The 24,646-nt window shown below is 40.3% G+C and overlaps 1 protein-coding gene across 2 annotated transcripts in view; it reads left to right on the forward strand.

The window, feature by feature from the left end:
• The first annotated feature begins 3,639 nt into the window (after nt 1-3,639).
• LOC126262553 (uncharacterized) overlaps nt 3,640-24,646 on the forward strand; it is a 371,380-nt gene continuing 350,373 nt past the window's right edge. For both annotated transcript variants that reach the window (XR_007546741.1, XM_049959249.1), the window contains exon 1: nt 3,640-3,707. The gene's annotated coding sequence lies outside the window, so the exon portion shown is untranslated. The remainder of the gene's footprint in view (nt 3,708-24,646) is intronic.

Genomic DNA, 24,646 nt, shown 5'->3' on the forward strand with positions numbered 1-24,646 from the left:
GAAGTGATTTTATCCAATACAAACTGGCTGTTTGTTTGGTAAAAACAGTCTCATGATAACAGACTATTTGAAATATAGATTACAATGGAAGAGGAAGTAGAGGTTTAAATCACCAAATATGAAAGTAATTCTGTCAAGATATTGTTCTCGATTCTGTAGCTGTATGGATTGCATGTATAAAGTAAATCATAAGCACAACTGTACAAAAAAGTATGTTGTATGAATACTAATTTTTTCCATAAAACAATTCAGAGCTTAAATGCAAAATAAAAACATATCAATACCAAATATACCAATGTAGGATTTACAAATCTGATACTTGTATGATCTTCAGCACTTCATACAATTAATGGAAAACATCACACTGTATTGAGTTTTGCAAATATTGAAATAAAGTGTTTTCTTAAATATGCAACAGTACGACACTTTATTCCATAAGGATTTGTTTTTCTCAGAAGTTCTTGGTTGAAATACGCAATTTCGCTCAACCAATTTTTGTTGAATATGAGAGCATTCAGATTAGTTGTAATGTCATTGGAGTGGTCAGTGTATGCTGACAGATTCTTCGTACATATTTTCAACACACGAACACAGTAAGTGTCATATTCCTGATGGAAGAGGGGATGATGGGAGGTGGGAAAGCACTTTAACTTTTTAGTTTGCAATTTTTTATCCCAAATTAATTCCCAGAAATTATTAAACCATTTCTCTGTGCAACAGTGTCTACATCTACATTTACATGACTGCTCTCCAGTTCACACTTAATAACTGCAAAGGGTTCATTGAACCACCTTGAAACTGTTTCTCTACCATTATACTCTTAAACAGTGCACGGGAAAACTAACACTTAAACTGTGAGTTCTGATTTCTCTTATTTTAAGTAGATGATTATTTCTCCCTATGTAGCCTGGCATCAACAAAATATTTTTGAATTCAGAAGAGAACGTTCATGACTGACATTTCATGGAAAGATCTCACTGCAACAACCCCCCCCCCCCCCCACGCCTTTGTTTTAATGCCATGTTTAAAATCTTGAAAAAAAGTTTGTTTTAATGATTTACACCCCAACTTGCATATCATATTCACGACTCACTCACTCCTATTTCATGATAAAGCAAAATAAGCTGCTGATCTTTGAATTTTTTCAGTGACCTCTATCAAACCTATCTGGTACAGATCCCATACCACACGGCAATATTCCAGAAGAGAATAGACAAGCATAGTGAAGCCACTCTCTTTAATAGACCGATTGCATCTTCTAATCTAAGTATTCACCCAATAAAACACAGACTTTGGTTCACCTTCCCCATAACATTATCTATGTGACTTTTCCAATTTCTGTTGTCCATAACTGTAATCCCTGGGTATTTAGCTGAACTGGCTGTCTTTAAATTTATGCGATTTATCATGTAACCAAAATTTAATTAATTTCTTTTTGTTCTCACAAGGATGACCTCAAACTTTTTGTTATTTAGACTTAAATTGCCACTTTTTGCACAATACAGATATCTTGTATAAATCATTTTGCAATTGTTTTTGACCTTCTGATGACTTTACTAGATGATAAATGACAGCATCAACTGCAAACAATATAAGAGGGACACTCAGACTGTTTCCAGAATCATTTATATAGATTGAGAACAACAGAGGACCTATAAAACTTCCTTGGGGAAAGCCACATATCACTTCTGTTTGACTTGATGACTTTCCACCAATTGTAATGAACTGTTGCCTTCTCAACGCATCAATTATTCATGATAGTATTGAACTCTTGCACACAATGTCAGTTACAAAAATGGAAAGCAGATTCTTTTCCATAATTATTGACAGAATTTATGCAACCATTTCCATTACAAATCAGGATTAATTCCAAACATGCATCTGTCAACTGGGAAGTCAATGAAGATGAGATGAAATTTTGAAAGGGTGATTTCATTTGTGAAACTGATGCAATTCTGCAGTCTCAGTGTATTGAAACAATTACTGTTCACTATAAATATCAAATCCCCAAGAAATTAGCTTTACACGAAGTAAATTACTATTATTTTGAACATCAGATGTTACTAAGATGCAGCATTTTCAATGTTTCAGGTTTTCTGTATAATTCTAAGTGTCTCAAAACAAAGGTTGGGGCAGTGAGTAAAGTGCATCACTGGACTTATATTCTCAAAGATATAGTTCCACATCAAATGGCAACAAGACAACAAAAATGCAAGTTCTGGACACAACAGGGGACCACAGGCAAATTTTACAACTATTTAGTTGTCACTGTGGTGCACACATTAGTTAAACCATTAGGCCCCTCTACACCTCAGGCAATTCTGAAACCACACTAAAGTGACAAAGCTTCAATATTTACAGGTTAATACTTCTTGACAGCAGGACTGGAAAATTGGAAATTTGTAGTACAATCTCATGGGACCATACTGCTGAGGTCATCAATCCCTAAGTTTACACACTACTTAATCTAACTTAAACTAACTTATGCTAAGGACAACACAAATACCAATGCCTGAGGGAGGACTCAAATGTCCGACGGGGGAAGCTGCGTGGACCGTGACAAGGCGCCGCAGACCGTGCGGCTTTCCCGAGTGACAGCAGAACTGGCATTTAGTCTGCAATGGTACAAAGGAATTCTCAGTCTATTCAATCATGATACATGTCTTGATGCATGATATGTGAACAGTACCATTAATAGATTTGAGTGTCAGGAAGTTGTTTCTGAAAGTATTTGTATGGAGTGTAGCCATGTATGGAAGTGAAATATGGATGATAAATAGTTTGGACAAGAAGAGAATAGAAGCTTTTCAAATGTGGTGCTACAGAAGAATGCTGAAGATTAGATGGGTAGATCACATAACTAATGACGAAGTATTGAATAGAATTGGGGAGAAGAGGAGTATGTGGCACAACTTGACAAAAAGAAGGTACCGGTTAGTAGGACATGTTCTGAGGCATCAAGGGATCACAAATTTAGCATTGGAGGGCAGTGTGGAGGGTAAAAATCGTAGAGGGAGACCAAGAGATGAATACATTAAGCAGATTCAGAAGGATGTAAGTTGCAGTAAGTACTGGGAGATGAAGAAGCTTGCACAGGATAGGGTAGCATGGAGAGCTGCATCAAACCAGTCTCAGGACTGAAGACCACAACAACAACAACAATACCATTAAAGGCAATGAATTAAGCTTTATTTTTGCCAGCCTCATTGGTCTCTCTCTACAACTGTAATCCCCCCCCACACACACACACACACACACACCCACAAACACTTCCTTCTAATACTAAACTGGTGATCTCTTCATGTCTCAGAACTTGTCACATCAAGCCAAGCGCTGCCACAAATTTCTTGAAACCCCAGATCTATTCCATACTTCTTCATTAGTTTGATTTGATTTGATTTCTTATTGGTCCTATAGACCATACAATTTGTACAGCAAAGCACATCATGATATAGGACAAGTCAATTTGAAAAATTACATTAAGGGGCTCCGGAAAGGCTCAAAATCATGAAAAGTTCAGTTTTTACTTTTTTGCGTTTTCTGAATCTGCAGACTATTACCTTTTAATAGATATATAATTTATTCAATTCCGAAGACTACAACTATTTTTAAATTTTTTTTGAAATGTGTTCTACATGGGCGTGACCCACTGTGGCGCTGTTAAACTGCTGTCAAATTGTGTTATTATTAACGTCCGTGTTCATCAGGTACATTTTAGTGATGTGAGATAAAGTATGTGTTGTGGCTAACCTGTGATGGTTCAATACATATCGCTGGTGTGATTGTCGATTGTTTCATGTTTGTAAATAAATTATACACAACTGCAACCAGTCACTTTTTTCATTAATAATGCTTTATTACATTAACCGGTTTTCGAACCCTTTCAGGTTCATCTTCAGATGATTTCGGGAGAATCCGGGAAGTTACATCATTACTGGTAGTAGCATAATGCTGGGTGCTGGTTTGCGACAGTATAGGCGGCTTTTTTCGTATCTGTCTGCATCCATTTTGAAGTCCAGAACACTTTCACACGAACTATATTAGTTCACACTTTAACAGTGACACTTCACCAGCATCCAGCATGCGCATGCTGTTGCGACTTTCAATGATGGCAACATTGTAAGGTGCAAGGTATTTAGAAATATGGGAATGAAGATAGGTTCTAACATGGTACGAGTGATGCTTGCTTTAGACAAGGAACGCCTTCAGGCTGCAGACAGGGCTGTAAAGAGTCTAGAAATACAAGCAAGAGTAAACAGGAGGAGGAACAAGAGGAAGCTGGAGGAGGAGTTTGCAGAGGATGAAGATAATCCATCCTATGGACCTGGAATGCACTAAAAAGTTAATCCAATCTTTGTCACTCGATTCCCAAAACTTTTATTTTCTCATACTAATTACATGTTTTCTAAGGATCTTCCAAACATATTTGTTTCAAACTTTCAGTAAATGTTACACAGTACCTTCTGCATAATTTAACACAACCTTTTTCCAAAAAACTGTATATTTTTGAATATATAAATAAAAAATTGCAAAAAAAGTTGTGAATTTTTATTACAATTGAAAAAAATCATCTTTAATAACTGAACTAAAATTTTGTAAAATCCCTGTGTTAAGTTGTAGCCCATATTCCGATAAATAATCTGTAAAAAGTTCAACTTCCTAACTCAAATACTTTGTGAGGAAAGATGTAATTTATAAGCGTTATTTTAACATTGCAAGTATAGGGTGTTCCGGAGCCCCTTAAGATGGTATATGATGAGAGATGACAGTAGTGGCACATAACTCACATAGCAGAATACATATAGGATATATAGACAAAATATAAAAAAGGTGGTGTGTGATGAGAGATGATGGTGGTGCATACTGCACATAGCAGAATACATATAAGAGATACAGACAGAATATGAGTAACAAACGATAATTAAATTATCTTACTAAGTAGAAATATCTACAAGTGAATATACAGCTTATTACAAGTAATTAAAATATTGTGGTACATAGTTCACATAGCAGAATACATATATGAGATACAGAACATGAATAACAAACAATAGTTAAATTATCTTACTAAGTAGAAATATCTACAAGTGAATAGACAGCTTATTACAAGTAATTAAAATATTGTGGTATATAGTTCACATAGCAGAATACATAGGCCTATATGAGATACAGACAGAATATAGATAAGATACAATAATTAAATTATCTTACTAAGTAGAAACATCTACAACTGAATAAACAGCTTATTGCAAGTAATTAAAATTTTGTTTCAAGAAATTCATGTACGGAATAGAAACAGTGATTTAGTAGCAATTCCTTTAATTTAGTTCTCATTATTTTTGGGTTTTTGCTTGTTTGTATGTCTGTTGGGAGTTGGTTGTATATTTTAATGCCCATACATTTAACCCCATTCGCATATAATTTTGTGTTGTGGGCTATAATTTGTAACTGTGTTTTGTTTCTGGTGTCAGGTGTGTGGTAGTCTGCATTTCTGTCAAGGGCGTCCAAGTGCTGTACTGCAAAACAAGCTAGTTCCAATATATAGAGGCATGGCAGTGGCAGGATTTTTAGCTGTCGAAATAGTGGTTTACAGTGTTCAGTTCTTTTTTTCATTTCATTATTCTTACTACTTGTTTTTGTAACTTGAAAATTGTGAGACAATCAGAGTTCTTTCCCCAGAAGATTAGGCCATAGCTCAAGACAGACTCAAACAGGGCATGGTACACCAGCTTCAAGGTATCTACACTGCCTGTGTCTTTTAATGATCGTAATAGATAGCAGGTTTTACTAAGCTTTTGTGACAATGCCTCAATATGTGGTTTCCAATTTCGTGTGTTACTGATGGTAAGTCCAAGAAATATTGTGTCCTGCCTGTTCGTAATGTCATCTTCGCCGATAACTATAACTGCATTGAAGGGGGTTAGATTTTGTATAGTATAGAAGTTGATACTTACAGTTTTTTGAGTATTTATGAGTAGTCTATTTGCTTCAAACCACAATTGTAAATGACAAGTAGTTTCATTAACTGCATCTTGCAATGTGTCACCTCTACTGGTTATCAGGATATTTGTGTCATCCGCATACAGAAAGGAGCTCGCATTTGGTATGTGTTCTGGGAGATCATTTGTGAACAATATGAAAAGAACAGGGCCAAGGACAGATCCCTGAGGGACACCATTTGTTGTATGTAGTATATCTGACCTGCAGTGCCTGAATGTCTCTGAGTTTCTCATTTCTACATATTGCTTTCTTTGACTAAGGTAGCTATGGAACCAATTGTGGGCTACACCTCTAATCCTGTACTTATGGAGTTTCATAAGCAGCAGCTTGTGGTCGACAATGTTAAAGGCCTTGGACTGATCAAGAAATATACTGACAGCAGGTTGTTTACGGTCAACAAAACTTGAGCACTTTTCTAGAAATGCATACAGAGCATGTGTGATGGACCTATTTTTCCGAAATCCGTATTGGGAAGATATGATTATGTTGCTAGAATTTAAACATATTTATAATCTAGTTAACATATTCTATTCAAATATTTTTGAGAAGGCGGATAGTATAGCAATTGCCCTATAGTTTATCATGTCCGTTTTCTCTCCCTTCTTGTAGAGAGGTATAATTTTAGCAAGTTTTAGCTGGTTTGGAAATGTTCCCTCTAGAAATGAGGTATTTATGATATTTGACAGGGGTCCACTGACGTAATTTGAACACTTATGAAGTAAGAATCAGGGTATCAGATCATGCCCTGCAGAATAAATCTTTTTGACTCTTTTTTTAATAATATCTTCAATTTCATACCGTGTTGTAGGAGATAAGAAAAAGGAGTTCAGAGGAGTATTATTTTTTAGACAAGGGTGTGCAGTTTATGGAGAGTTAGTCACGAGATCAGGAGATTTGTGGGAGGAGAATGAACAGTATTTCAAGAGTTGGTTAGGAGATTTGTGGAAATTTCTGAAAAATAACTGTTGACTTTATTGGCAATTTTATGTGCATTTTCAGTCTTTTGTCCTTCTATATTTAGTGTGATTTTATCCTCTATCCTTAACTTTCTACCAGTCTGTTCATTTACTATACCCCAGATGGTCTTACATTTGTTGGAAGAGCACCTAATTGTTTTATCATTATGAGCTTTTTAGCCCATTTGATAACTCTCCTGTACGTGTTTTTGTAATTTTTATAGTATACCTTGAACTCATTGGATTTGCCACTGTCCAGTTTACTAAGTCTGTGCAGCAGCCTCATCTTTTCTGATGGAGTTTTAATACCTTTTGTGACCCAAGCATTCTGTTTTTTGTTAGTGATAGTCTTTGTTTTCTCTGGGAAATGGCAATTAAAGTAATATTCAAATATCTGCAGAAAATTGTCATATTTTTCATTTGTTGTTGAGGAAGTAAATACACTTTGCCAGTCTTCTTTCTCTAAGCTAAGTACAAAGTTCTTTATGTTGCTATCACTATAACTTCTACATTTAATAACTGTTTCTCCTGTTGGGAGTACATTGAGTGGTGGATTAAAATTTATTGTTAGTGCACTGTGATGTGAAAAACCAACATCAATCATTTTTACAGTGCAATCAGTGTTAGTAGCAACCTGGTCAAGACAGCTGTTTAATCTCATAGGACATATAACTTTCATATTAAATTGAATGACATAATTAATTTTCTAATTGGGACTTTCGAGCAGATTCTTCAAGAAAATCAATGTTGAGATCACCACATATTATTATATTTTTTGAGTTGTTATGACAAGCTTTTTCTAGCAATAGTACAAAGTTTCTGAGGAAGACTGAAAAGTTACCACTAGGTGATCTATATACACACATTATATACATATATAGGTCGACAAATACTACCCCAGCTATTTCAATGTCTTTGTTTAAGGAATACACTTCACAGGGATGGAAAGGTTCACAGCTAATGCAATTTGTTATGTATATACAAGTTCCACCACCTTTGTAATTTTTCCTAGAATAGTGGTGGACTAATCTGAAGTTTTGAATATACTGATAAGGTAATTCTGACTCTTTTAGCCAGTGTTCACTAATACACAGTAAGTGCATGTCTGACAAAACATTAGTATTACATGGTTACCCATCCAATCTTCAGCATTGTTCTGTAGTGCCACATTTTGAAAGCTTCTATTCTTTCCTTGTCTAAACTGTTTATTGTTCATGTTTCATTCCCATATGTAGGCTACTCTGCATAGAAATACCATCAGAAAACACTTCTTAACAGCCTAGTAAATCTATATTCAATGTTAACAAATTTCTCTTCTTCAGAAACGGTTTTCTTGCCATTGTCAGCCTATATTTTCTATCCACTCTACTTCATCCATCATCATTTATTTTGCTGCCCAAACAGTAACACTCTTATATTACTTTAAGTGTCCCACTTCCTAACGTAATTCCCCCAGGATAACCTGATTTAAATCGATTACATTCCATTAGCCCTGTTTTGCTTTTGTAGTATTCATCTTATATCATCCTTTCAAGATGCTGCCCATTCCTTTCAACTGCTATCCCAAGTCCTTTGCTGTCTCTGATAGAATTACAACACCATCAACAAACCTCAAAGTTTTTATTTCTTTTCTATGAACTTTAGTTCCCACTCCATTATTTTTTGTGTATGTGTTTCCTTTACTGCTTGCTCAATGAACAGATTGAATAACACAGGGGACAGGCTACAAATCTGTCTCACTTCCTTCTTAAGTGCTGCTTCCTTTTCATGCCCTTCATCTCTTATAACTGCAATCTGATTTCTGTACAAGTTATAGAGAGCTTCCCGCTTCCTGTATTTTACCCATTCTACCTTCTGAATTTCAAAGAGACTATTTCAGTCAACATTGTCAAAAGCTTTCTCCAAGTCCACAAATGTTACAAACATTGGTTTGCCTTTACTTAACCTATCTTTTAAAAGAAGTTGTAGTGTCAGTATTCCATTGTGCGTACCTACATTTCCCCAGAATCCAAACTGGTCTTCCCTGAGATCAGTTTCTACCAGTTTTATTCTGTAAATAATTTGTGTTAATATTTTGTAACTTCAACTGCATTCTTTGGAATTGGAATTATTATGTTCTTCATGACATCTGAGGGTATTTTGCCTATCTCATATATCTCGCACACCAGATAGAAGAGTTTTGTCATGGTGGGCTTTCCCAAGGCTATCTGCAGTTCTGACATGATGTTGTCTACTCCTGGGGCCTTGTTTTGACTTGGGTCTTTCAGTGCTCTGCCAAATTCTTCTTACAGTATCATATCACCCATCTCATCTTCATCTACATCCTCTTCCACTTGTATAATACTGTCTTCAATTACCTCTCCCTTCTACAGAAACTCTATATATTTCTCCATCTTTCATCTTTCCCTTCTTTGAAGGAAAATTTATGTATTACCTGAAAGTGCACCAGATTAAAATATTGATATCTTGTAAAATGAATATTACACACACACACACACACACACACACACACACACACACACACACATTGAAGGTTCAGTGGCTTAACAAAGCTACTTAAGCAATATCAATAGATGTACAGGCATGAAGGGCATATTGGTCTTGCTTCCTACACAGAATGTTTGTTTTAACATGGAACAATTAAATATCTCAAAAAATAAGCATAGCATGAAAAAAGTGTTTGAGATGAAAAGTTAATAACATCAGAGGGAACATCTGTCTGTGGCACAGTAGAATCAAATGAATCACTTCTCAATTGGAAAAACTTGAACAGCTGAATTTTGTGTATTACAGTACCATCTACCACGATTGGCAAAAACTACATTTTTTAGTGTTGAGAGTGTGTGTGTGTGTGTGTGTGTGTGTGTGTGTGTGTGTGAGAGAGAGAGAGAGAGAAGAGAGAGAGAGAGAGAGAGACAGAGAGAGAGAATTTTGAAAATGTCATCATACAACGAGCAGGAAACCTACAAAATGACGCTCATGCAGTCCCTCTCACCTCACTTGTGTTGACCACACAATCACTCTATCTCACACGCTCTAAGATAATGGAGAAAGGAGAAAATGTGATATCATGGGATTAAAACAAATATAAAACAACAGAGGAGCTAAAAGAAAGGCACAGGGAAAAGTGACTGGCTGACCACTTACAAAAAACATAGGTGAGCCAGTCACCCTGTTAACACATTAAAAACATTTCCCTAAAGTTTTCAGAAACATGTTGAACAAATAACAAAACCTTAATATTCTCACCACATTTATTTGAGCATTAGCTAAAATAGAGGGCAGATCTGTTGGCAAATCTGCCACTGCCACTAGTCAGAAACACAGCCTAATAAAATGTGGCACCTAGTGATCTGTGGGAGGGACCTTTCACTGGAGCAAGAAGCCAGACATCATAGGGCTGTGCCCCATGCAAAGATGAATAAGGATAACCTCATCTCGTTGACGTACTTGAAAGGAAGTACACCAAGGCGCATTGTGGGCTATATTAACTGGAGCTTATTGTGTGTCACTTCCAGTCACTCATCCTGCCACTGATGCAAGATTCTGTATTTTAACAGCAAGGCAATAGCATGTAGGGGAATGGAACACTGACATAACTAAAAACTTGATACACCTTCTTGGCTGCGACATCTGCCCTTTCAATCCCCGCAATACCCACATGCCCTGGCACTCAGCAGAAGGACACCTCCTTCCACAGCCATTGTAGTTGGAGGAGGGCATCCTGGATATTCTAGACTACTTCATCTGCTGGGTACAAGTATTTTAGAGAGTAAAGGGCACTCAGACAATCTGAACAGGCAAGGAATTTAGTACTCAGATCACATCTCATCTGCTCCAGTGCCTGCAAGTTTTCATATATTCCTGCATCAAAGAAAGAAGTTTTAAGGCAGTCAGATCCTGAGGACATGATCAGGAAAAAAACAACGCAACCAACAGAGTCCTCCTGTTTCAACACAGCTGTAAAGGTGTGGTGCTCAGTTAAATTAATACCGTCTATATGTCATGGAGCATGATTGACATCATCGTGCCCATCCCTTGTGTTCAACAAGAAAACGTCCCACCACACCCTGCTTTGCAGCTGGCCACAGCACAGTTGGTCATGCACACAGGTGTGAAGATGATCACAACAGCAACACACCCCAGCTAGCTTCTCCCCCAGTGCTCCACACTCTCCATGTGTGGCTCTGTGGGGTCTCCACCACCAACAACAGCTGTTGCATAGAGGAAACACTCTGGCTAGTGACAGTGGTCTGGTGTGGAATATCTGAGATTCTAAGATGCAGTGTGCCTTATGCCTGCCATGTACTTTGATGCGTTTCCATCCTGTGTCGAATACGGAATAAAGCGCATGTTACATGCAACTGTGTTGTTACTACACATTACCTTTATCCCACTCTACGATGAAACCTATGTATTAATGATCGACGACAAACACTATATATTGTACAGGGTAATTAATTTTGGTGATTGTACTATAAGTTATTTCCTGTGCACTGTTACTTTGATGTTTCTGTCACTGTACATTAAATCAGTGTGAAGCTCCACAAAAACTGTGACTGATTAATGACTGAATTAATTCTCTTCTGGATATGATTCCAAAAGAAGAGAAGTGCATCTCTCTATCCATTAAAACTGTGATCTGTAAAAGTGGAACTGACCATCTTCAAAATTATAGTGTGAACAAAGTGGGGGAAGCCATTTTTGAAATTCACTATCCTTCACAGTATCAGCTCCCAGAATATTTTCTTATTCATCAAGATATGAGACTTCAAGACGTAACAGTCCATTAAATCTGATTTAAAAAGTATTTTAGACTATAAACAGAAAATTTCTGATGTAAATACTATAGGGGTGTAGATAAACATGTATTTGTGGAATAGTTACTAATAAGATAATTAGTACACTGAAATTGTATTGAAGAATGTAGGTCCTGTAATTGGTAGGAATGTTCTGTACATTGTAGGAATGTTCTGTAATTAATAAAAACATCCAAAGTATTATTAATATTTTATATTTGACGATTTTGACATTTATAAAATATCAGATGGTTAAAGTTTGTTATATATATATTCGTTCTATAAGTACCAATGCAACTGATGGTATCAGACATTAATATTTACATAACAGTTTCAATTGTAATTTTATTAAAAAACCATTTATAACAATGGGTGATCGGTGATCGACGTGAAAGAAGTGCTCCATCGCAGCCAGGCCCTGGATGTGTGGAATATTTGTGTATAAGGAAGTGGCATCAATGGTTACAAGGATGGTTTCTGGGGGTAACAGATTGTGTAAGGATTCCAGGTGTTCGAGAAAGTTTGGTACAGATTTATTGATGACATCTTCATGATCTGGACTCACAGTGAAGAAGAACTCCAGAATTTCCTCTCCAACCTCAACTCCTTTGGTTCCATCAGATTCACCTGGTCTTACTCTAAATCCCATCCCACTTTCTCGAATGTGTGTGTGTGTGAGTGTATACCTGTCCCTTTTTCCCCCTAAGGTAAGTCTTTCTGCTCCCAGGATTGGAATGACTCCTTGCCCTCTCCCTTAAAACCCACATCCTTTTGTCTTTCCCCTTCTTTCCCCCTTCCCTCTTTCCTGATGAAGCAACCGTGGGTTGCAAAAGCTTGAATTTTGTGTGGGTGCTTGTGTTTGTTAGTGTCTCTATCAACATAAGAGAGAGAGAGAGAGAGAGAGAGAGAGAGAGAGAGAGAGAGAGAGAGAGGGAGGGAGGGAGGTGGCGGGGGAGGGGGGGGACATTCGATGTGGGAAAAATATTGCGCATATATTCTTGGGGAAGGAGGCGTTGGAAGTATCTTGACGAAGGAAAAATAGTAAGACTGGTCATTGGTCAGACATTTCATTCAACAAATCCATCTGCGTACTGCAAACTTCAAGACTCCCTATGCAGCAGTCTGCGCACTGCAAACCTCAAGATTTTCTATAAAGCAGTCGGCATACTGCAACCTTCAAGATTATCCATAAAGCAGTGTGCGTACTGCAAATATCAAGACTATCTACAAAACAGTCAGTGTACTGAATTCTGAATATTTTATGTAAAGTACAGAGATTAGTGCATTTACACTTACGAATTTTGTATTAGTTTTGAGACTCAAAGTTACATGTTAGCTCATACAGTTAAGAAATAACTTGTTCTTTCTTTGTACTATTGAGAAATAATTTTTACATAATGCTTCATATTTAATTTATATATTTAATCAAACATAGGATTTATCTCATACCACAAGTAAAATGCTTGTTCTTCCAGTTTATTGTGTACTGTTACATACATCTGTCAGAAAAGGGTCAGCCATGTTGGCATGAGGAGTCAGTACTTTGTGAGAAAGCATGTAGCATGTTGAGTAGGATTCATTTCTTTATTGTAAGTATATTACTGCTTATTTCAGATTTGTCAAGATGCTTTGATTTACTTTGAGATCATAATAAATACTCAGCTGAAATATTATACTGGATTAAATATTCATTTAACTTTATAGTTAAATCTTACAGTAGCTGTGTAAGAAACCAGGACTATGGGTGCGACAGACCAACTGCAATGGTCAGTACACAATATTAAATCAAACTTATTCATAGATATGTTTTAAGACACACAAAGCAGAGTGCAACATCAACAACAGGTAAGGGGCATGCCACACATGGTGCCGCTGTGTGAGGTAACCACCTCTGTTTTGGGCGATGAAAAAGACTCATACTCATGTGGAACAGTGGCACACAAATTTTGAGAACAGATGCACAACATAAACTTAAGACCAAAAGTGACTGACAGTGATAACGCCAATAAGATGCAGTAATTCAGGTGGCTAACAGCAAATGATGTTGCACAATGTGTGAGAAAATCATGCCTATGTTAAAGTACAATTCATGATGTAACACAGACTTCAAACAGAAGCCACCATTAAGGAATTTGGTCACAGGCAGAGAATCAGCAAGGGAACTCAACTGGCATGGTGCAGACCAGATGTAAACACAGATAGACAAGCAGATGACTTGACGAGAAAACAGAGGCCATCAGCATCAGCAGCAGCCAACATCGAGTACCCGAGGTAAAAGTGTCGTCGAGTATCTGTTAGATATTTTGCCAAAATGAGCAGCTTAGAAGACAGAGTGTCAGTAAATAAGGATTTTCAATCCAAAATGTAGAAGTTAATGAAAGATTTAAGTTCAAAAATGGAAAAATTATATAGTGACATCAAAAGTATTTGCACAGAAGACAATGCTAGTTTACAATCAGAAATGAAGAGTGACCTTAGAAAAGGAAGTTCAAGCGTACAGAATTTAAATAAAATTTTAGACAAGTGGCTTCAGTATAAGCAATAAAATGAAAATGTAACAGAAAATACCAGTTCAAATTTAGAGTTTTTTGCTGCTAATGAGTTGTCAAACGAGAATGTAACTGAAAACAAATGTAATACGGGACTGGAAGTCATTTATTTTGGTCATGATGATTTAGCTGGCGCCATGTCAGTGAGACCCACATCAAGGATCAGGATTAATTTAAGGAAAACACGCGAAAGGGTGGCCCAATTTGATGCGTCATGTATCATTCCCAAACAAACATTTTTATTTAATAACAATTATATCATAATCCAACTAACAGTTACCAAAATTCTTGCCAAATACATACAACTAGTTAGGGTTTTAAAATTAAAATCACAATGCATAAGGACATTTCCATTATATGTAAAATTACAAATGGTACTCGAAGAACATGTCAACTGTGCATTACAATGGTGGCCTGATTACAAACAGTTAACTGATTAAATAAACATGTGGCGGCATTCTGTCGGTGTGAGTAATGTTGCAACTGTGGGCTAATCCCACAATAGGACTTGAATATAAGTTCAACAAACATTAAATAAAAGACATTAAAATACATACATCACCAATGGTCATTCTGCTCTCATACAGACAAGATACGGCCTAGCTGGCCAGACACTACCCATATGTAAAATCCGAACCAAACAGTAGTACTTCACTGATTGGTCACAAGCCTGTTATACATAAATCATGTTAAGTGCTTAAATAAACTACTGGGCTCCTAAAACACTATTAAAATCATAATGACAATTAAATCTCCCTTTTTTAAAAAATCAAGAAACTCAGTGCTCAGTTTGCCCAAACGCTTTCATCACAAGCTCACAAGGACCTTACAGTAATAGAAATACTGACTAAATTACTTCCTAATCCAGTGACACCACCACCACAGCACAATACCAAGAGGATGACAATAAACTACTCAACTTGTGGCTGGAACATGAGATCTGCAGAAGCACATGTGACCTGTTAACACCTAGGCCTCGTCCAATGATGGGAAAGCCATCAAAGCAGAAGGAAATCATGTCCTTGTCCCAGACCAGCAGAACATCCATACATCAACCCCTGCCAATACAAAGCTTACAACATATTCCAAACAACAAACAGCAAACAAGTTTGATGGAAATTAAGATACATAACAATGGCCAATTAAAGATTATTTTCATGAAAACCAGCTATTAAAACTTCAGTATAGGAGCACTCGGCTCATAAAAATTGCAAGTTACCCTTCCCAGCAATAACAAGAAACAATGTACACAGTCTTTTAAAAAAAATAATTATTACATAATAATCCAAACAAGATTAAAGAAGTCAAAGCATACCTCTACTGGTGCCTCTTAGGGACTAATCGACAATGTAATTTGGATATGCACCAAGTGGCAGATGGCCAGTTAAAATGTACACCTATAATCCGAAGGGCTCCTCAACACAGAGTAAGAGAGTGTGCCAATACTAAAATGCGCCACACATGATCCACACGTGCATACGTTTAGGTTTAGCACACACCACTTTAGTTATAGACCAAGTCCAATAACTTGCTCCAGGAAGTGCCATAAGGTCTACAACAAACAGAAATTACAATCAGTAGTATCAAATAACAAACAACATTTTCAAGCACTAGATTAAAAATTGCAAAATACTAGCTTGGTGCTTACAGAAGCTTCCAGATTGACACACACAGCCCCCAAAAGAGGTCACTGAAAGGCATAAAGAAACTGTATTCCTGGCTAGCTCACATGGGGCAGAACTGAAAATCTTTGAGTACAGTACTTAATGAAAAAACTTCATACACGATTTCAAATAAATGGCAAGGAGGCCAATGTCTTCAGGACTCCAGGTAGGCAATTGATAATACTGTCCTCCAGCTCATTGCCACTAAGAAGTTGTCTAATACATTTTGGCATATTTAGCACACCACAACTGACTGATGCACTTCGTAACCAGGTTGCTTGTGACAAGAGCTGCTTACCCACTAAACTCACAGGTAGCAATGGTCAACACTGCAGGAAAACACGGGTCCCCATAGCCCAACGGACAATGGATCAAATCGCTGCAATAGCCAGGATGCCGAGTACTCAGGCACACGCCTCCAGCTCCGTTTCCCACACACCACTCACTATCACACAGTGCCAGAGGGAACACACAACCAAGCAAGATGATACAATGAGGGCCAGAGTCAATGGAATGCACGCACAAGTAGCACCAGTAGGATCACATGCACACGCTAACAGAAGCCACCACAGCTCAGCCTCCCCCCACTCAAACCAACAGATCCCTCTCCCCCAGCAAGAAGGAAAGGTATGTTAATTAAGAAGCTTCAACAGATTAAGACGAACTTGGAAGGTCTACCCATTGGCTAACTCCTTAACTATCAAATTAACCAGCCCCAAAACCTTGTGATAGAACATGGTCCCACAAAGTGGGGGGGGGGGGGGGTCAACTTACCAACACTAGCACCACTTTGCACTCACCCCATGAAATTTCTAACAAAAATCATATCTTCCAGCCTACCCCAAAAGAGTTGTCTGCCATGGTTGTAGTGCCTTGCCTGACAGCAGTGAGCCAATTCAATATTCTGCCTAGCCCACTTCCAGTTCTCCTTGAGGAGACCCAGAGTGATCAGAGTGGGTAAAAGGTCATTAATGATCCGTAATGGAGAGGGGAGAATTAATGGGATACGCTAACATAAGAGCGACAAGATAAGCCTCGGATGCCTCATGCTGGGCAGAACTGAACGCGAAGTTGAGCCAGGGGAGGGTGCCAACCTATTTTCTCAGAGACTTAATATGGTATATGCCTTAATATTACGAATGACCCTCTCCACAAAGGACACTTGAGGGTAATATGGCGTGGTGATAATATGCTTAATGACATTGTGGAAACAGGACTGTCTAAACTGCCGGGAAACAAAGGCTGAAGTGTTATCGTTAACAAGGGCCTTAGGGGACCAAATGACGAGAAACTGCTGTTTAGGTGACATATGTTAATGGAAGTGGTAACCCCTCAGCTATGGAGCAGCCTAACAAACTGAAAGCACACATCAACAATAACCAAGATGTAACAGTTGCCCCACCTAGTGCGGGGCAATAGGAAATCAATAAGGAGTTTATCCGTACGATGCCGCTCCTGCTCGGCCTGCAGCAACACTCTGGGTGAGTTAGTGTTTAGTTTAACCCCCTTACAAGATTTGCACTCATTAACCAAATTGCAAATATCCCTGTACAATGAGGGCCACGTGTGGTGAATGCATACCTTCACCATGGTCTCGTAGACACCTAAATGACCACTGACCAAAGAGTTATGGAAATAATGAAAGATAGAGGGAACTAACTCAACAGGGAGACAAATCCTTGGCTCACTGAGTATGCCTATTTGTTTACACAAAATCCCATCCTTTAACAAATACTTCAGAACACACTCTCCAGACAACAATTGCCTCCTAATGTGTCCCCACAATAGATCCTGATCCTGCTTGGCCTTAAAGCTACCAAACGATTGTGGTACTTTGACTAATACATTTCACACAATATCATGAGGACCCTCAGCTTCACCTTCAGCTCCCAGATCCTCCTCTTCAAACATGCATGGTGTACCTTGAAATGGAAGGCTGATATACTGACAGCCCATCTCGCAATCCTATCAGTTTTCCTGGATCTAGCCAGAACCCAACTCAATGCCTGATTGTCAGTTTCTAAATCAAATTCTCTGTGTTCAAGATAAAATTTGAACTTTTAAAGGGTGAATAGAATGGCTACGGCCTCACCCTCATACACCGAATATCTAAGTTCAAGACACATCAGTCTCAATGAGGCAAAAGCTAAAGGTTGTCTTTCACTCAGATCCTCCTGGAGAAGAACCACAGCAATCCCAGTGTTCAAAGTGTCAGTCTGGCAGTCTGGACTATAAATCTCCCATAGAAATCAGGCACAGCCAATACTGGAGGACTAGTGTTGGCAGTCTTAAAAGCCTCAAAAGCACACTGCCAACTTTCTCCCCATACAAAGCTCCCTGCTTTTCTGCACAAATTATTAAGGGGAGCAGCGAGTTGCATTAATAATTAGCCATTCCTATAAACCTGACCACCTCCTTTTTACTCCTAAGTGGAGGAAATTTCTTCAGGTTTATTGTCCATTCCTGGTTGATCCAAATGCCATCACCTGAAACGAGGTGACCCAAAAATGAGATCTGGTGCCTGGCAAGAGAAATCTTGGACGGCTTCATTGTTAACCCAGCAGAACAAAGTCTGGACAACACCTGACCTCGAACAAATGGTTGTAGACATCCACATTATCAAGGCAGTTGTAAAAACATACAATTTTCAAATATCCCAATACACAAGAAAGAGCAGCGGCTCCAGCAGCCAACTTAAACTGCACTCCATTAAACTCATAATAATACCAGTCCATGCAGAAGGCAGTGACATGATTGAATTCTTCAGTCAAGGGAATCTATTAATAGGCTTGATTCAAGCTGAGCAAAGTGAAGCAATTAGCCCCAGAAAACCACCTAAAACAATTGTGAAGATTAGGCAAGGGACTGATTCCAAAAAGACCTTATTGTTTAGAACCCTGTTATCAACTACCAGCCTATAGTCCTGTCCCTGATCTTTAGGGACAAGGAATATTGGTGAAGTATAAAGTGAAGCAAGGACTAATTACCACATCCCACAACTTAACCCTGATCTTCTGCCTCAAAATTTTTATTTTAGGCAGCAGAAGATAACAAGGAGCCTGTCGAACTGGAACATCATCAATTAGATGAATATTATGTTGACTCAAATAACACCCAGTATTTCAGTCAAGATATGTGGAAACTCCTGCAACAGGTCCAACAACTGTCTCATCTGTTCTAGCTGAAGATGACCAACCACAAACTCCCCAGTTTCACAACTTACAAAATTAACGAGGATCGAACTGTTACAAGAGCAGAGTGCTAGCTTCTGCACTGGAGGGAATTTAAAGAACAAGGTATTACATGCAAAGTCAAGGACCAGCACAGTCCACTGAATAAAAGTGCAGCCAAGCAACAAGGTGACCATCAAGTCCTTAACTATGACAAGTTACAAACAGATAAACTACCGCGTACCTCACCAACCAAAGGCAACTCTTGCCCATTGGCACTACAACATGTCTGGGAAGATGAACACATGAGAGACAATTTACACTGTTTTGGTTGGCAGGAGAGCCAACACCGTGTTACTAGAGGTCGATAGGCACGCGTTTTAGCTCACGCAGGCTGGCGTGAGGTCTGGAACAGGACAAGGAAATTAGAATTTAGAAAAACGGACGTAGCTGGTGGAATACTTAACTTTAATCCGTTAATGTAGAACGTTGGTCTTGACGGTACATGAATCAATATCAATAGTAACTGATAATGGCGCCTTGCTAGGTCATAGCAATTGACGTAGCTGAAGGCTATACTAAACTATCGTTTCAGCAAATGAGAGTGTATTTTGTCAGTGAACCATCGCTAGCAAAGTCGGTTGTACAACTGGGGCGATTTCTAGGAAGTCTCTCTAGACCTGCCATGTGGCGGCGCTCGGTCTGCAATCACTGATAGTGGCGACACGTGGGTCCGACATATACTAACGGACCGCGGCCGATTTAAAGGCTACCACCTAGCAAGTGTGGTGTCTGGTGGTGACACCACATTCCTCCCCCACAAATCGGCGTACGGTTGTGTTATAAGGCTTCCGCCCGCCGTGGGGAGGACCCCATGTTGACGTATGCGACGAGTTGGGGAGCCTAACAACAGGCGAGGCTGTGCCACCTGCACCCTGCCATTCGGACCATGGGGAGCTAGGAAACGCCTGAAAACCTGCTCCAGGGTGCACGCTAACATGCAGTGTATGCACCTGCAGAGAGACAGGAGGGGCCGAAGGGTCGACCTCCATCGGGCCGGGGCACCCGACGGGCGAAGATGACATATGGTCCGGAGCGGGCAAGAGTTCCATGTCGGAGGACATCCGGTCATGGGAAGCGATCGGCAGCGCATGGCCCAGGGAGGTGCCCGGCGGTTGCAGCGACGTGTCCACTGCGGGCGTCGCCGGCGGGAGAACAGGCGGTGGCAGCGGAGGCGGCGGCACGTCGCCATGGGGAAAAATGGAAGGCAGCGTCGGTAACACCTGGGGCTGAGGCGAGCCAGTAGATGGGTCCCCAGGGCGCTGACCGGACGGCACCGTCGCTGAAAGCAGACGGCGAGCGGCAGATCCCATGCGACGACAGAGGCGCAGCTGGTTGAGATGCCGGCGCACCTCACCAGAGGCCCCCAAAAGCAGATACATAGCGCGTCCAAGGCAGCGAAGAATGCGCCCTTCGAGCCAATGCCATGAACCTCGGTAGTGACGGTAGTAGACAATGTCGCCTGGAGCAAAAGCAGGTGTCTGCCGCTGCACAGGAACCTGATGCGGCGGATGTAGCAAAGACATCAAGGTTCGATGATGACGACCGTAGAGCAACTCAGCCGGTGAGCGACCATCTCGGGGCTGAGAGCGATACAAGGACAAAAAGAGCAATAACGCGTCCTCCCACGAATACGACTCTTTTAACTTCAACATCTGTGACTTGAAAGTCCTGACCAATCGTTCAGCGGCACCGTTGGGCTGTGGTGAAAACGGCGTGGACGTCAGATGTTGAATACCATTGGCCTTGCAGAATGACTGAAATTCTGTGGACAAGAATTGTGGGCTATTGTCGGAAACAATAGTCAGTGGAAGACCTTCAGTGCAAAAGATAGCAGATAACGCTTGGATGGTGGTAGATGACGTCGTGGAAGACATCCTGACAACAAAAGGAAAATTACTGAATGAGTCTACCACAACCAACCATCGAGCATTCTAGAATGGACCAGCAAAATTGATGTGTAAGCGTTGCCAATGGGAAGTGGCTTTTGACCATGCAAAGAATTTCCGCAGTGGGGCTGATTGTTGTTGGGCACACACCAAGCAAGAAGAGCACATATTCGTAATCACGGCATCGAATCCGAACCAAGTACAGTGCTGACGAGCAAGTTATTTCGTTCTCACTATACCCCAATGTCCTTGGTGGAGAAGCTGTAAGACAGAGGACTGCAACGAACGTGGGACCACGACCCTGGACTGATCATTATCAGAACGCAACAGCAAAACACCACATCGAACAAAAAGTCTCTCCTTGTGAGCAAAAAATCGGCAAACCAACGGATCCCCGATCCGTGACTTTGAGAAGGGCCATTGCGTATCAACAAAACGCAGAACGGTAGCAAGGACAGGGTTGGCAGCTGTGGCAGTAGCTACATGACGAAAATCAATCAGAAAGGATTCGACCACGTCATCAGTTGCCGAATCAATGAACATGCAAGCAAGTTCAGAGGAATCAAATGCTCTATCCTCAGCAACAGGCAAATGGGACAATGCATCGGCGTTTCCGTGCTTAGCAGTGGACCGATACAAGATATCGTAGTGGTACTGCGAGAGGAAAATAGACCAGCGAATGAATTTCTGCACTGTACATGGAGGTACAGGCTTGTTTGGATGAAAAAGTGATGTCAAAGGTTTGTGGTCTGTGATGATGGTAAAGTGACGACCATACAAGAAATCATGAAACTTTGTAACACCAAATACGAGAGCCAATGCTTCTTTCTCGAGCTGTGAATAATTTCTTTGCGCAGACGAGAGAAATTTGGATGCAAAGGCAATAGGGCGATCGTGCGATCCATCTTTGTGTGCAAGCACAGCACCGATCCCGAAATCCGATACATCCACCATCAACAAAAGGGGCTTCTGGGGATCGAATGGCGTAAGGCAAGTATTGGAAAGCAACGCCGATTTCAACTGGCGAAAGGCGCATTCGCATTCCGTCGTCCGGACGAACGGAACACCTTTACGGCGTAAGCAATGAAGCAGAGCTGAAATGGAAGAGGCGTGTGGGATATAACAGTGATAATACTTAATTTTTCCCAGCACACTCTGTAGCTGCTTCAAATTCTGCGGCGAAGGCAAGTCTTGTATGGCACGGAGGTGCTCGGGACTAGGATGTATGCCTTGGGCATTGAGGACATGTCCCAGGTAGGGCAAGTCACGAGCAGAAAACACACATTTGTCCTTCCGCAAGCGAAGACCATTTTGTCGCAAGACCTGAAATAATGTTCTGAGATTGGCTAAATGTTCTTCTTCCGTCTTTCCAGAGATCACAATATCGTCCAGATAGTTTGCTGCAGTAGGGACCGATGCACAAACAGTTTGTAGATATTGCTGAAACAATGCAGGGGTGGATGCACACCCGAATGGCAGTCGTTTGAATCGATACAAACCAAGATGCGTGTTAACCACCAAAACACGCTGGGAGTCTTCGTCCACCGGTATTTGCAAGTACGCATCTGCTAGGTCCAACTTCAAAAAATATTTACCCGGGCACAGTTTGTCAAAAAGATCTTCCGAGCGGGGTAAAGTAAAAGTTGCAATCACTAGTTGCGGATTCACTGTTGCCTTGAAGTCCACACAAAGTCTCAATTTTCCAGAAGGTTTTGGCAAAATTACTAAGGGTGATGCCCAGAGAGAGGCCTGCACACGTTCAATTACACCTTGTGATTCCAAATTGTGTAATGTTTTTGCAACCTCATCACGCAATGCGTGGGGAACATTGCATGCTCTGAAAAATTTTGGTTGCACGTTTACTTTCAGTTCCAAATGTGCTTTATAGTTCTTAGCGCAACCAAGGCCAGGTGCAAAAATGTCTGCAAATTCTTCACATAGACGAGAAACACTGTCTGAAGGCACAGTCTGGTTCACTGATAGGACCTGATTTACTATAGACAAGTTAAACAACTGAAATAAATCGAAACTAAACAAGTTCACTGCAGAAGAAGAACGAAGGACGTAAAATGACACAAGTTTTGTTTGTCCTTTGTATGTTGCAAGAAGGCTGCGCTGTCCTAATACAGGGATCTTTTGACCTGAATAGCTAGTTAGCTTAACATTTGCGGCACGCAGTGGAGGTGTGCCCAGCTGTTTGTAAGTGTCTTGATTGATCAGTGAAACTGCAGCTCCGGTATCGAGCTGGAATGGTATCAATTTGCCGTTAATATCCAAGTCCACAAAAAGTTTATTGTCCTACTGAAGACAAGAGCGACTGTCTCTTGCAACGTGAACTGACTCTGGTACAAAATCACTTGCGACTTGACGGGTTTTCTGGCGATGTCGATGCACACTATTTGTGGGATGAACACAGTCACTGTTAGAGAGAGTGGCACTGAGCGGAGTGGAATGAACTACATGAATTTCCATGGGCGAAGTTTCACGAGCCTGAGTATCCTTGGTTCGAATTCGGCGCAAAGCAAAGGGCCTGGAATGGTTGTGAGTTTTCGATCTGAGCTTTTTCCGGCAAACACTCTGAACATGTCCTTTTTTATTACAGAAAAAGCAAATAGCCTGGCGTGACGGGCAATTCTCACGCGAATGTCTGGCGGCAGCGGCGTGGCCGGGCGCGAGGGCCGTTTACTGCTCCGTGCAGCTCGCCCGGCGGGCTGGTTAACCTGACACACGGCTGGTGAAGTTTCAAATGATTCCTGAGCAAAATCAAGTGTGTCCTGCCGATCCAATATGTCCATCACTTGTTGAAGGGAGGGATTGACTAGTTTCAAAATCTGTTCCCTTATACAAACATCAGAAACGTTTTGTGCAATTGCATCACGTACCATAGTATCTGAATAAGGGAGTCCACATTGACACTCAAAAGCACAATCCCTAGTAAGGCCTTGCAAAGTCACAACCCACTCCCAATTGGTCTGACCTGCCATACGTTTTGTACGAAAGAAGGTATACCTTTTCGCAACTACATTGACTGATTCTTTGAAATATGCATCTAATGCAGACAAAATTTCATCGTAGGATAGAGTTGCTACGTCGCATCAGGGAAATAATTTGACTATCACTCCGTACGTTTGGACGCCGACTGATGATAACAAAAAAGGCTACCGCTCGTTACCTTGAATTCTGTAGGCGACGAGATGGAATCCAAATTGGCGTGACCACTCCGTCCAGCTTTCCAGTGCAGCATCAAAAGGTCAAAAAGTTGGTGCAACAGCGTGTTGTGGCTGGTTAGTGGTGGAGTGGCTGATGCCACATTGTTTTGCATCGCACGTTGACCCCGGACAAGCTGTCCAAGGGCATACAGTAAGGCCTGCGTCTGCTGATTCTGTAAGCGATAAAATTCAGACAGTACATCTGGAGATTGTGGCGAAGCCATTACACAAGTAAATCAGGGCAATATCGATAAGAACGCGGTTGTGCCTCGTCGCCAATGTTTTGGTTGGCAGGAGAGCCAACACCGTGTTACTAGAGGAGGCCGATAGGCACACGTTTTAGCTCACGC

The sequence above is a fragment of the Schistocerca nitens genome, chromosome 6 (genome assembly GCF_023898315.1).
Source record: "Schistocerca nitens isolate TAMUIC-IGC-003100 chromosome 6, iqSchNite1.1, whole genome shotgun sequence".
Lineage (NCBI taxonomy): Eukaryota > Metazoa > Arthropoda > Insecta > Orthoptera > Acrididae > Schistocerca > Schistocerca nitens.